Source organism: Ruditapes philippinarum, unplaced genomic scaffold (assembly GCF_026571515.1).
Source record: "Ruditapes philippinarum isolate M1 unplaced genomic scaffold, ASM2657151v2 ctg1611_1_1_1_1, whole genome shotgun sequence".
In the NCBI taxonomy this organism is placed as follows: Eukaryota; Metazoa; Mollusca; class Bivalvia; order Venerida; family Veneridae; genus Ruditapes; species Ruditapes philippinarum.
The window spans coordinates 1-13,783 of record NW_026859538.1 but is presented as its reverse complement, the minus strand read 5'-3'; positions in this window follow the sequence as shown (position 1 = coordinate 13,783).

The window sequence follows — 13,783 nt, the reverse complement described above, 5'->3', positions numbered from 1 at the left end:
GAATGTGTGTGAATTAAGTAAAATATTTTCCACAATTAATGCACTCTTCATCTTCTTATTTCAATTTCTCATTTCTGAACTGTTTTATACATTCAATATATTAGACAGAAAATAAAGAAAGAAACATTGTCATAAATTAAAAAGAAAAAGTTCCTTACTGTCAGACTGTTGGTGCCATAATAATCAGGCATTGTATCCCCTGTTCCATTAAATAAAAATTATAATGATTAATCGACTATGTTACGAACAAAACCTTTCAGGAAGTGCACTTTTCTGAAATGTGAAAAGAATTGGAAGTTCTGAACCTTGATTTACACCATCGTTTGAACGTATTTCAATAGCGCTTATGAAATGCAAGATCTATTTTCATCGGTATTGTTGATACAAACATTGTTTTGCAGACAGCATAACATGTAAAATATTTAATCTAAAATTATGATTAGTGTTCTAAAAGTAAATGAAATCAGTAGGATACAAAAAATACCATTTCTTAGCATTTTACACAGACCGTCCTATCTTTAGTAAAAATGTTTACTATACTTGAAGACACTCAAACTTGCGATACACATGTCTGTGCCGAATATAGAGATGAAATAGGGGGTCATTATTCTATACATAAGGGGATCAGTATTATATAGAACAAGGTCATCATTTTTATAACATAGTGACCGGGGTTCATTATTCTATGTGGGTCACTTATCAACGTTACACCGGCAGCAAGTGTAAAATTCTCTATTCTTGCAAATCAGATTGTTGTTGCCGTTAGTTTTACAGATGCTTGAAATTACAACTGGCATATAGGTTGAGGCTATCAGAATATTAGGACATATTTTAACTTTTAGTACGTTAGGACGAAACAAATGTTCAAAACTTTGCTAACTTCTCAAATACCTGATATTTTACTAGCGCCCTTACATATTTTGGTGAGTTTTTTTTTATCTTAAGCAGTTTTGGAGAATGTTCGTAAAAGTTATTGAAACATTGGCAAATGTGAATTTGCCATAAGATAAAAATAATCAAAGGAGTTTAGCATTGGCCATAACTTCATGTGATTATTGCATTTTCAAGGAAATGCGGGACAATATTTTTATCGATGTAATGGTTTTATTCCTTCAGATAAAGGCATGTAAGTGTTCTGCTCTGAACGATTGAATTCGGTGATTACGGTCTCATTTTTTTACAACACCAACTGTTTAGGATTATTTCATAACACATTTTTAGGGAAACACATTTAATTAAAGAAAACACTCCGTCAACAATGTCTTTGTATTATATTAAAAATAATATACTTTAAGTACTCTACGGATTAGAAATAGACATATAAGATAGGAAACGGAAATGAAAACGAAATATGTATACGCGAGTAGATGCTGTATAATGTTCATTTGAATAGTTTTGGTTAGAAATGAAACCTCGACGAAATTAAAAAGAAAGGTCCGAAATTGATTTATTTTGGAACGTCGTGCATGGAATTTATATTAATTTGCAAAGCTATTAAATTAATTGAGGAAATGTAGTTTCATTCACGATTGTTAATCAAAGTGCTGAAAGCACTGGGTGCGACGGACATGAAAAGGGAATTGCATAAATGCTGTCAAAAAAGGACCAAGGTTTTTTTATTATTTACAAAGGGCAGCAAAATTCTATGCCTGAGTTTTATGGAGCTGGGATAGAAACTTCCAATTATGACTAAAGACATGTAAAGGTTTCATATGAATATCTTCTGTTTTCTTTTGAAAACTGATGTTATATGTTTAAATGAATACCATAAGTATATATTTGTTGTCCTAAAAATTGATTTTCTTGCAAAGTTTTAAATTAAGATTTTCCTAACCTAAAAAATGACTATTACTCTGTTAAAATGATTGTTAGATTTATGGGGCTCAGAGAGTAACCTCCATTTATAATCCTCTCACATATACAATAAAATAGAAAGAAATAATCAAGATTAATTTGTTTCAAAATTGTCAATTTGTTATGTCAAAAAAACTATGCTAGAGTTATTGGCTTTGCAAATTTTATTACGGACGATCTCAAAATTATTTGTGAAGTTACAAGTAAATAGTTTAATTGTTTATGAAGTTCTATGCTTTATAAGCTGAACGTTGCCCCAAAACCTGTAGCCAAAGTGGTATGCCAACGCGGACACCACTCATGACACCAAGATGAGAAGGATAGAAAGACAGTTGAGCTAATGTTTCCATCAGGCTCCAGTCTTTTTTTCAAATAAAAGTGACATGAGACCTTGCAATATCTTAAATTTTATTTGTTCCGTGTTTGGTAACACAGGAAATTAATAAGGAAGTAATATTTTCCTCAAGAGTCAGGGCATTTATAACAGTGCACACATATTGTGCATAGTGTGAAATAGGTCAAGATTTGTGAAGGGAGAGAATATCATTCGATCAGATTTACTCTGTTATTACAGGGCCGGGCCATAAGAATTCGTAGGGGGTGTAAGTTTGAAATGACCAAACTCCCCCTTTAGATGAGGGAGGGTCTGATGGTTCTCCCAGGAAAAAAATGATTTTTCTGCAAAACTGGAAGAAAAAAACTTAATCTACATGTATGGGATTTTAATGAATTTTCCAGAGGGTAAGATATGCTTTACATTAACCCTAAAAAGCGTTCTTTATGATTAAAATAATTTAAATTTACATCACTTGCGCTTCAGTATTGAAAAAAATTGCTGAATATATATACGAAAAAATCATCATCACATTCAATATTCAATAGGGGGCTATTTATAGTTCAAAAGTAAATGTATTTAAGTGTACTACGAATAAGTTGCTCTTTCATTCAGTATTATCAAGGCGATTAAACTGCATCTACACTGACCAAGAGAACTAATTAGTGTCTGCATGTATGTATTTAGTCTAAGCCATAGTATTTTCTCTCGACTAATTGTAAAATGGACAGAAAACTCAGCTGGGGTCCAGGTTCAAATAAAAAAGGACTTAGATTTATTTCATATTTTACTCTCAATGCACTTTGTTTTGTTTTTTTATAGGAAAGTTTGTTTGTTTGGATTTTACGGCATGTCAACACATAACTGGCCATATCGTGCCGAATGCTATAATAGGCTTAAAATATTATGTAAACATTGTAAATGACAATAAAAATGAGCCAATAAGATCCTAGAATACAAGTTTATCTCTTTTAAATAATCAATTATGTTTTTTGATGGAATTGTATTAAAAAGTTCTTTGAGTGAATTTACAGAATAAAATCTATTACGGGCCTGTGAAAAATCATGACATTCAAGAAGAAAATGCTTGACAGTAAAATTTTCATTACAACCTACACAGAAAGGGGCATTGTCATTTGTGAGGAGATAAGAGTGGGTAATTTTAGTGTGTCCAATTCGGCATCGAAGAAGAACTGTTTGATCACGGCGGTTTGACAGAGATAGAGATGGTGACATATCAAGAGATGGGTTTATATCGTGAAGTTTATTAAAAACGGCATTGTCCCAATTTGCTTTCCATTCAGATGATACGAGTTTATTTATAGCCGGTCTAAAATCACAAGCAGGTAACAATAAGTCAGTTTTTTGAAAATTTAATGATTGTTTAGCTAAAGCATCTACTTTTTCATTTCCTTGTATTTCTACATGGCTTGGAATCCAATATAATTTAACATATTTTGTTTTTAGTATATCATGAAATCGCAAAAGAAGTTTCTTTACCATGATATTGTCAGATTTTTTATTTTTAATGGATATTAAAACAGAAAGCGAGTCAGAAAATATCACAAATTTATCGTGGGTATGCTGTGCTATGTATGACAATGCTAAATCGATAGCTTTTGCTTCAGCAGTAAAAATTGATGCATTATCTGGTAACCTCATACTAGATGTAAAATTATTTTCAAACAAAGCCGCACCTACTTTGCAACCTTCTTTTGAACCGTCCGTATAAATATGTATAAAATCTTCATGTTCTTCCTTAATTGCTAGAAACTTCTCTTCAGGCCAGGGTGTCTGGGAAGGGGGCTTCAGCCCTTCAGCTCCCTGCCGTTCGTGTATCCGTGCCTGATATTATCACATAAGTCTATTTAATATGGAAAAATATCATAAATAAATGGTCAATTCAATTTTAATTTTCCAAATCTCAGGAAAATGTGCACAACTGTTTTTTCTTACTGCCTGGATAATTGTTCTCTTTCATGTTTTTTTTCTTCAGAATTTATATTTTTCGCCAATCTCTAATGTTTACATTAATATATTCACTTATTCGAAAACCTAGAAATAACTCTATTTATAATGGAAGATGCCACTACTACGACTGTTTTAATTTTATTGATTTTCATTATAAACAATATTTTTTTTTAATTTGCAACAGATATAAAAGATTATTGATAATTTTCAAACACATCAATTATTTTCACCCTAAACGGTAAAGTAATGATAGAAAAATAGAAATATCATGTTATTGTGTTATGTTCATCGATTAGTGTACATTTCCCGCAGCTAAATCCGTAACGTGCCGGAATCCGGTGTTTAGCTAGGTTTTTCCGAAAGTAAAGGGATATAACTCGGTCGTAACATTTACCGTAGTACGTACTTCTACACAGTATACACTACTATTAGTTGCTTTAACACGTGCGTAATCGTATAATTTACACGTTTTTTGCAAATAAAGGAAATTAATATCTAAACACATTTTACATGAAAATACTGCAGTTTGATGCTTGATCTGATCGTCGATAAACTAGGTCAGATTAATGGGAAAAAGACACTTAATACCCCGGACAATTCAAGCCACACCCACCCCTCAAGATACTTCAAAATATTGAATATTTTATCGTTTCTAACATTATTTATTGTTCAACAGAAAAAAATAAAAATTGAAAATGTGTCTCAATCAAATTTCTTAAAAAGATGAGTGAACTTTCTGAGGGTTAAGTGTCTGCAAAATGGCCAAAGTAAACATCTTTGAGGAGTGACGTGTCTGTACAATCTCATTGATGAAATAGTGCTTCTTAGCGGAGGAATCGTTACTTAGAAAATTATTTCAATCACCACAAAAAGATATTTTGGCACATATTTTTCACATAAAAGTTACTTCCTAATGTTTTTACTAACAGTTTGCTATATATTAAAATGAACTATTACTATTTTCTATGTAACTTGTCGTTCTACTTTTTCTGCTTACGACTTTCATTCATAAAACCGTGTTTGGCTGTAAATTGGATTGGACAAATTAGGTCAAAGTAGTGCAATTATTACGATATTTTCTCGTTTATATGATATTCATTTGCCTATTTTATAAGTCAGATAACTAACGGTCTTTGCAATCAAACTGGAACATAAACACTTTTCGCATATTTCGACATAATGGTTGTGCTTTATATGATTAAATCGTGCACTATTTGTTAGATGTTATTCGGTTCGGGACACTTTTTTTGATTGTAGACGTCGAAATTCCATGTGTAGATGACATAGCTCTGAACGCGCCTGAGGGCGCGTCCGTCGCAAAAATGAGATATTGTTAACTGTATGTATTCTTTCTGTGGCGCCAATTTGATGGTATTTACACAAGATAGTAGAAAAGAAATTTGTACATAAACATAGAGTGAAGACATATTGTAAATTGATAACTTTAAAGGTTTTAAAGCGCTTAAGGCATTACAAGGGGATTACATGAGGTAAAACAATATTTCGTATAGTTCCTAGTTATGTAAATAGTTTAATTAAAAAGTCATACATTTTCTCAAAAAAGTGCTTAAAAAGATATAAAAGTAATGATTGAAAGTCTCAAATGAAAAGCAAAACCATTAAAGCATATTAGATGTCAAATCATTTAAGCGGTGAGATTAAAAAAAATATTACAGCTGATAATTTTACCATAAAATACGTTAATGGCGGAGACTAAGGTGTCAGTGATTGACGATAAAAACGAGTTTACTTTTGATGAAAAAAAACTGACGCCAAATGTATACATGCACTTATACGTTTTATTACGTAAAGTATTAAAAAAATGTATAGCCCTCAAAGTGATTTTATAGCTAAATAAAGTCACTGTTTGGAGTTCTGATGCGAGGAACTATTTTACGAGGGATGTAATGATGTGCATCCGAACGACAAAAAGGTGAACAAAAAGAGTTTATCTAGCGTAAAAAATCACTGCTTTGGATATACTGTTTCGATTTTAGCACGACACACGACATCAACCAAAACGTGCGGCTGTACCTGATATCCTGATATTCAGCTAAATTACGCCTGTTTTGATTACTGTCGGCGTTTCGCACTTTTAATGGTTACGTCACATGACTAATCAAAGTGCTGCAGCACTGAATGCGACGGACATGCAACCGGAGAGACATTAAGGCTTTTTTTAGAAAAAAAAAACAACACAAAAGATATAACAGAAAAAAATTGTTCCATACAAGTTCGAGATTTGTAGAGCAATATATTTTTTAAAAAACTGTCAACGAAATATTTCTAAAATAAAACCATGCAAATAAACTTCAATCATAATACATAATACATGTGAGAATGTTAATTAGAATTGCTTCGTGTTATATCATAGTGGGCATATAGACAATAAAATATAAGTCATTTGTATTTTTATTTCTCTTGGATATGTCTCATTAAAAATATTTTTGGTTAAAATCATCAGCAATTAATGGTGTATAGAATTTCTTAAAGTATTGCATGTACACATGTAAACAAAATAAGTATCCGCTGGTTTATTTACTCGTCCGAAAGTTAGCACAGATGATGCAGAATCTATTTTTAGAATAGTGTTATCTTCTGGTCGAAGGCTATTATAATCACTCATATCGTGACCTAGAAAACTATGTAAACAAAACACAAGAATCGGAAGTAGAACTGATATTATAACTTCCTTCAATAAAGATTACCATGAAAGACTACATGGTGGTAAAGTGTTGAAAAACTCCCTTGTTACATGCATTATTTATAATAATAACCATTGTTCTGTAGTCTAATTTATTAATAACTGCTGGAAATTCAGCTAAACCCGCGATATGAGTCACGAAAAGAGTTCTTCTTTTATTAATGCGCGGGTTATTCTAAAGTCACGAAAACCTTTTGATCTGTTAATAAAAATGTTTTGTTTAATGGGGAAATATTTATTTCCTGCTTATAATTTCTATGAATTATTGAGCTTACTCCCTAATTATAGCATAATTTGCTGTCATGATACTTTTTCGACAGCGGTAAATCGTTTCAGCAGTTATTGGCATAATTGCGCAATAATACTACGGGGCTACAGCGTTTTTACCAATCAAATACGTTTATATTTTAACTTGGATAACTTAATTTGAAATTGAAAAGGCTAAATATGGAAGTTTTTAAGATATCCCGACGAAGTATGGGAGTTTCATAGGATCAAATTCATGTACTATTTCGTGGGATGTTATTCGGTTGAGGACACATTGCGCGATTGTAGCCGACGAAATCCCACGTGTAGATGACATAGCTCTGAACGCGCCTGAGGGCGCGTCCGTCGCAAAAATAGGCCATCAACAGCGACTTTATTGCATATTTACAGAGACTTTCGGCCCTAGGGAAAATGCGTGTCGCGTTAAAATTCTTCATATCTCTCAGCTGAATGAACCATTTGAACCAATAATATACTGACATAGCACATTAGTAGATAGTTGAAGTGTGCAAGAACAATGACTAAACTTTTTAAACATTACATTATAATTTTGTTCTGAGCATAGGAAGAATTTACTTCACAATTAATACACTGACATAGCAATACACAGGAATAATAACTCTACCTTGGTTACTTTTAGAGTTATTTCACTTTATCAGATTTACTTTGAAGAAACAGAGCATAACTACAAAAGTACGTCAGATAGTTTTTTATATTTAATACACTGATATAATACATTAGTAGGAAGTGCATTACGTAAAGACAAGAACTGTATCACAGAATCACAGAAGATTTGTAGCATTATAGGGTATTATATTGAGTTTTGTTCCCTCTATTGAGCAACATATGTCGGAGATAAGCTTATGTTTGTTGTAGGAAGTGAGTTATTGCAGGGAGAGAGCGAATAGACATACTTGTAATATTGTATCACAAAAAATGTAAAATATTTCCCAGTATATATCAAATAAAGAATAGCATTCAGGTACCTTCTTTCCAGCAAAGGGATTAACCATGTATAACATGCCTTTTGTTATAATAGAAGATATAATCTACTTAAGTGCGATAAAACCTTAGTATTAGACTATAATTGTGAAATTTCTTCTAACGGAACATATGCAAAACCTCGACGGAATGATACTATATGCAAATATGTGATTGAATAAAAAAATACATATTAATGAGAATTTTGCACTGTTTTTATTTCTAGAATGAAACATTTTTGTAAAAGATGATTGATGATTTTCGAAGAGGATTTTTGTGCCAAATTGTTGATGCCAATAAGGCGTGAAAATACATTATCGTTCCATTAAAGGGAAATGAATTGATAAGGAAAAAAACATTTACTGTCATTAAGATAAGCACTATAATTATTTGAAATGGCTTATTTTACATATAAGGCAACTCTTATATAAATTGATATGCACATGGTATATCAAATTCATTACAAGTAAACTTTCAGATCACAAATTTCAAATAAATAATACATACTTTCTGGTATTGTACTTAAAGTAAGCATTTTGTTGATCCAGATGTGCGCTTACCGGAAATGAGTAATGTTCTTAGTTACCAATATAGTAAGATAAAATGTATATATAGGAAACTTAAATTCAAAATTGTACTAGTTCATGTTAAATGTTGCATTTGCTTAAGCCGGTACTAGGGGGCGTGGACGGTATTTTGCACTTGACAGTACCGTCCATGAACAGGGTCAATCAAAATGAGCCTGCAACATTTTCAATTTTGTCGTGTTGGGCTTTCTTTAGGGATTCTTTTTTTCTCTATTTTAAAGACCAGCCTTAACGACGCATTAAACAAACCTTGTTTGATTGAACTTGTTTATCTACGTACGTTTCTACCTTCAGTCTTATTATTATGAAAAAGATGAAAACCATCTACAGATGTGTTTATACGAAACTTATGGAAATTAAAACCTAAAGAAACCGTTAATATTTTTGAAAAAGAAGAAAGAAAAAAATACCATCATTTTCAGAAATATATTAAGAAATATGAAAGTTCAAGTACTCCTAAAAAATCAAATGTTTTTTTTTTCAAATTAATGAACTCTTCATTCAAATATTTCAATTTCTCATGTCTTTACTATTTGAATCACTAAATAAATCAAAGAGAGAAAGAAAGCAAAAAACTGCATAATAATGAGATTTTAAAATATTTTCTTTCCTGTCAGAATGTTGGTGCCAAAATAATCAGGCTTTCTATCCCCGTGTTCCATTACAATAAAGTTAGATTAAAACATTACAGTGGGTTACATAAGATGAGTTGCCAACTCTGCCAGGATTAATACATTCATAAAATTCATAAAGTTTTCTAAAATGCTAAAATGTAACGTCTTAACCCTGATTTTCGCCCTCGTTTAAAATTTTACAATTGCGCTTATGATAAACAAGACTTATTTGCATTATAATAGTTAAACTGTTCTTCAAGTGTATAAAGCTATATTTCTGTTGAATGTACCTTGAAAAATCTTTGTATTATTTTGATTAAGAATAATTCCAAAATACCTGCATAAAAATATTCTTGAATTTTTCCTTAAGAGCGGATGACGCATGCTCAACAAATTAATAAATGGTCAAAACTCTTCTGAAAATAGGTATTTTGTTCAGGAACAGTTTATTCTATTTATGTACAACGTTTCTGTGCACAATTTTATGTTACAAACTTTGAGAATGACGAAAGCCACATCTATGTCTCGGAAAGCAACGGATGAAGGAAAACTGAAACGAAAACTTATTATTAAAACCTTAACAAATCCAATCTATATATAACAAAACTTGTCAGTTATCAGCTTTTCTAATTAAGATAAATTGGGTGGGTTGGAGGGAAATACTAGAATGATATGCTTGTAAAGTCTCGAATTGGCTAAAACACGCCGATTTGTGCTTTTATACTCAGCACGAGAAAACGAGCATTTTCCCGCCAATATTCATACGCTGTGTGAATATGCAAAACATACGCAGACGACATTTTGACGACTTTTAAACGGAAATAATGATATTTATAAATCTTTATAAATATTCATGAGATATAGCTAGATACCCTGTAATGAAATAACTTTTTTTCAGACAGCATTATATATTTCATATTCAATCTAGGGGTCCGATTTGTGTTAGAAAAAGCAATCACAAGCCCCTTTGTCATTTGTATGCAGTTCACTTTACTTGAATAACGCTCAAATGTTTAATAATCACGAACAGTATTTAGTGCATCATATAAATAGTGTCATCACGTCAACAGGCCGTTACTCCTAGCACATCCTGTTATTTAATGATACATCATTAATTTGTTTACTTTTGTTTCTAGTGGGTATTAAATAACAAGGACACTATTGAATGATAAGTTTGTAATTGATCACCTTCAAAGAGAAGAAACGGTCTTAATCCACCTTCCCTATAGTTCCAAAGTCACGGGAAATCAACAAAGATAGCTTAGAATTGAATTAATAATATCACAAAAAGTCGTTGTTTTTTTATTTCTTCCACAGATATCTTTACATTAAATCTTATTTTCTTTATAAACTATATTAAATAGATGATTGCAGAGGTCTTTGAAAATAAAACATTTTTGTACAGTCAAGTGAAGTGATTGTTTCAACCCTGAGCCGGATAAAACAACTAAGAATAAAATCGGTACTAGATAATTAAAAGAATCTTAATATTATATAGAAAAGGATGCTAAAATGACATGATTAAACCTTATTTAACAACACAAAGACAGAATGAATGAATAAAGAATGAATATTGCGTGACGTTGCTGTTTCGCATCGTATTATCGTCCCTTCACTTCGGCATATTAACTTACAAGGAATCGCTCCTTTTCCAGACTTCCGACATAGTTCGATACACTGAATACGACAGACAATACGATGCGGGGAATGGACAAGACGAGGTACCAAAGCACAGTATGATAATTCGATGACACGAAAGGACGATGCGCTGAAGCAACAAGACAATGCGCTGAGTGACGGGACGATAAACAGAAACGACGAAGCGATAAGACAATGCGGTAACACAATATTCATTTCACGTAATGTTTCGTCGCTTTGGCGTATCGTTTCATTATATCATTTCCTTATATTAAATCGTCCCTTCGGTCATTTGGGTTTATTTTAGGCCGTAGATGATAATAATCGTAAGCCCAATCGAACATCAAATATAACATGAAATTTAATGTAGCATTTTCTGAATATGTATACTTCGCTTACAACGAAAGGATGAATGAAGAAAAATGCTTACTTTCAGTCTTATATAGCATGTTTCACTGAGTTTATTTTTACCAATGTTTACCTATGGTCTAGACCGTCCTCAAAGGGTTAATTCTTTAAACAAAATTGTTCTTGCTTACAACTTTCTACATTGTCTTGGGATTTGACAAACGAACAACTTGAATAATTCTTACACAATTTACAGTATAAACATATAGTGATCCCATCAGTAGCAAGTGGTAACAAGCATTTTGGAAAATAACATCTCTTTTGTTTTACAACATTATATAAATTGGTGATTGGTTAAGTAAATTTATTGAGATGTTTTACTTTATAATTCAATCTATAACTACAGATTTGAGACAAAATGTATCATGATGCAAATTGCATGTAGAATGTCAATAGCTTTTTTTATGTTGGTTAATATAAAAAAAACCCTATGAAGGTAATGGACCCAAAGTAAGAAACATTTTCCATATGTCTAATATAAGATGATTGAATGATTCAAACGATGTGGTAACGTCCAATATTAACAACAGTAAACCCGGGATCGAATAATACATAATGATGAATGGTGTTTTATTTTCATTTTATTCAAACTATGCACGCTTCTTCCGCCTCAGGTCATCTATTTTCACATTTATTTTCGTTTTAATTAAAAGATTTTTTTTTGCCCTATATTTTTTCCGAAAAGTATCCCCCTGATAAATACTAAATCCAAAATTTGGAAGATTTTATTGGTGATCAAAAAAATTTTCCTTTTTTGAATCATTAAGTTTTCATTGGTTATTTTTTTTAGTATTTAGTGAATTTCAAGCCCTTGGAGTTTCTCACCTTTTTTACTTCTTATGACTACTTTCAGAGTTCTTGCTCTTATTCTATCATTCTGAACAACAAATTCCTGATATAAAATGACTTGTGGATTGTGTTTTGGATAATGGATGAATAATAAAAGCAACAAATTGCTTCAAAGCGAAACGTGCATATAAAGTCAATTTAAGTTGTTTAATTTTATGTTTATATCATAATCTTAAATACCTTTTTTTCATTTATAATGTTTTAAGAATCGTTTATGTAATAGCAAAATCTGTTTTTTTTAAGTTTTTGCTTTTTTTAAAAAATTTTCAAAAAATAAAGCTTTTTTTGGGTTTTTTCCTCTTATATTCTGCCCAAAATTTTTTGAATTTATGTAATTATTCATTTATTAAAGCACAAATTATTAGAAAAAAACAAAAAATCTACTACTACTATTTCTGCTGTTTTCTGCCCTATGCTCCCTGCTGGCTGATGCTGATGAAAATGATAATAATTTAATAATAAAAAAACTCAAAGAAATTAATAAAAGTGTTTTTCTCTTTTTCTTTCGTTTTGTCATCTAATTTAAGCTTTTTATCTTATTCGATAAAATAAAAAGCCTTTTCTTTCAGTTATTAAAACATTTGGCAATTGCAATACTATACTTTGATAATTCTAGGTAATTAATTGTAGGTATACAGTCTTAGTATAATAAATGAAACACGTTTGTTTGTTTTGGCACTCGACAATGTATTATGGTCTCTTTATTTCACACCACCAATGATTTGTGTTAAATATAAATATGCATTTATTTGGAGTGTATGAATACAATATGGATTTTGTTGAATCCAGAGACTATTTAGGGATATGAAAACGATGTTCATTGTGTATTTGATACAGATAGTTTGGACTCGTGACATGAAAGCGAGTTGAAATTAATATGATAAGATAACATCTTATAATGTTTTATATTGGAAAATCACTCGGTGCAAATGCTTGAGGTTCATTTGGTTACAGTTATAAGGTTAGAAAGAATTAATTTAGTTTGATATCATTAACTGCATAATTCATACTGACTTTACTCTGTTAGAAAATTACATCTATCCATCTATTTGAAAAAAAAAAATTAAAAGCAGAAGTAGTTGATCGATTACTATTATGAATTATATTAAAAGAAAAATGATATATATCATTTTTGAGGCGCCAATGTGCTGTTATTTTCTTAACATTGTAGTAAAATTAGTACATTTACACTTATCATCGAGTTAAGTCATTGGATTTAAGAAATTAGAGGAGCACTTCATGTAGACAACCTAATTAAATACAAACATTTCGTGTAGTAACTACTTTCTGTAAATGGTTTAAAAGTCATAAATGTTCTGAAAAATACTTAAAACCATTAAAAATATTATGTTTAAAAGTCCCTAATGAGAAGAAAAAACAAACATCAAACATTAACCCATTTTAGATGTCAAGGCGTTTAAGCGCTGAGATTAAAAGAGGATATTAAAGTCGAATAGTTATATCTCATATGTTGCGGTTAATGGTATTTAAATGGCAAGGACTTAGATTTAAGAGTGTGTCAGTAAATTGAGGATAAAAATGAATTAATTCTTTATGAAATCCCTGATGCCAAATG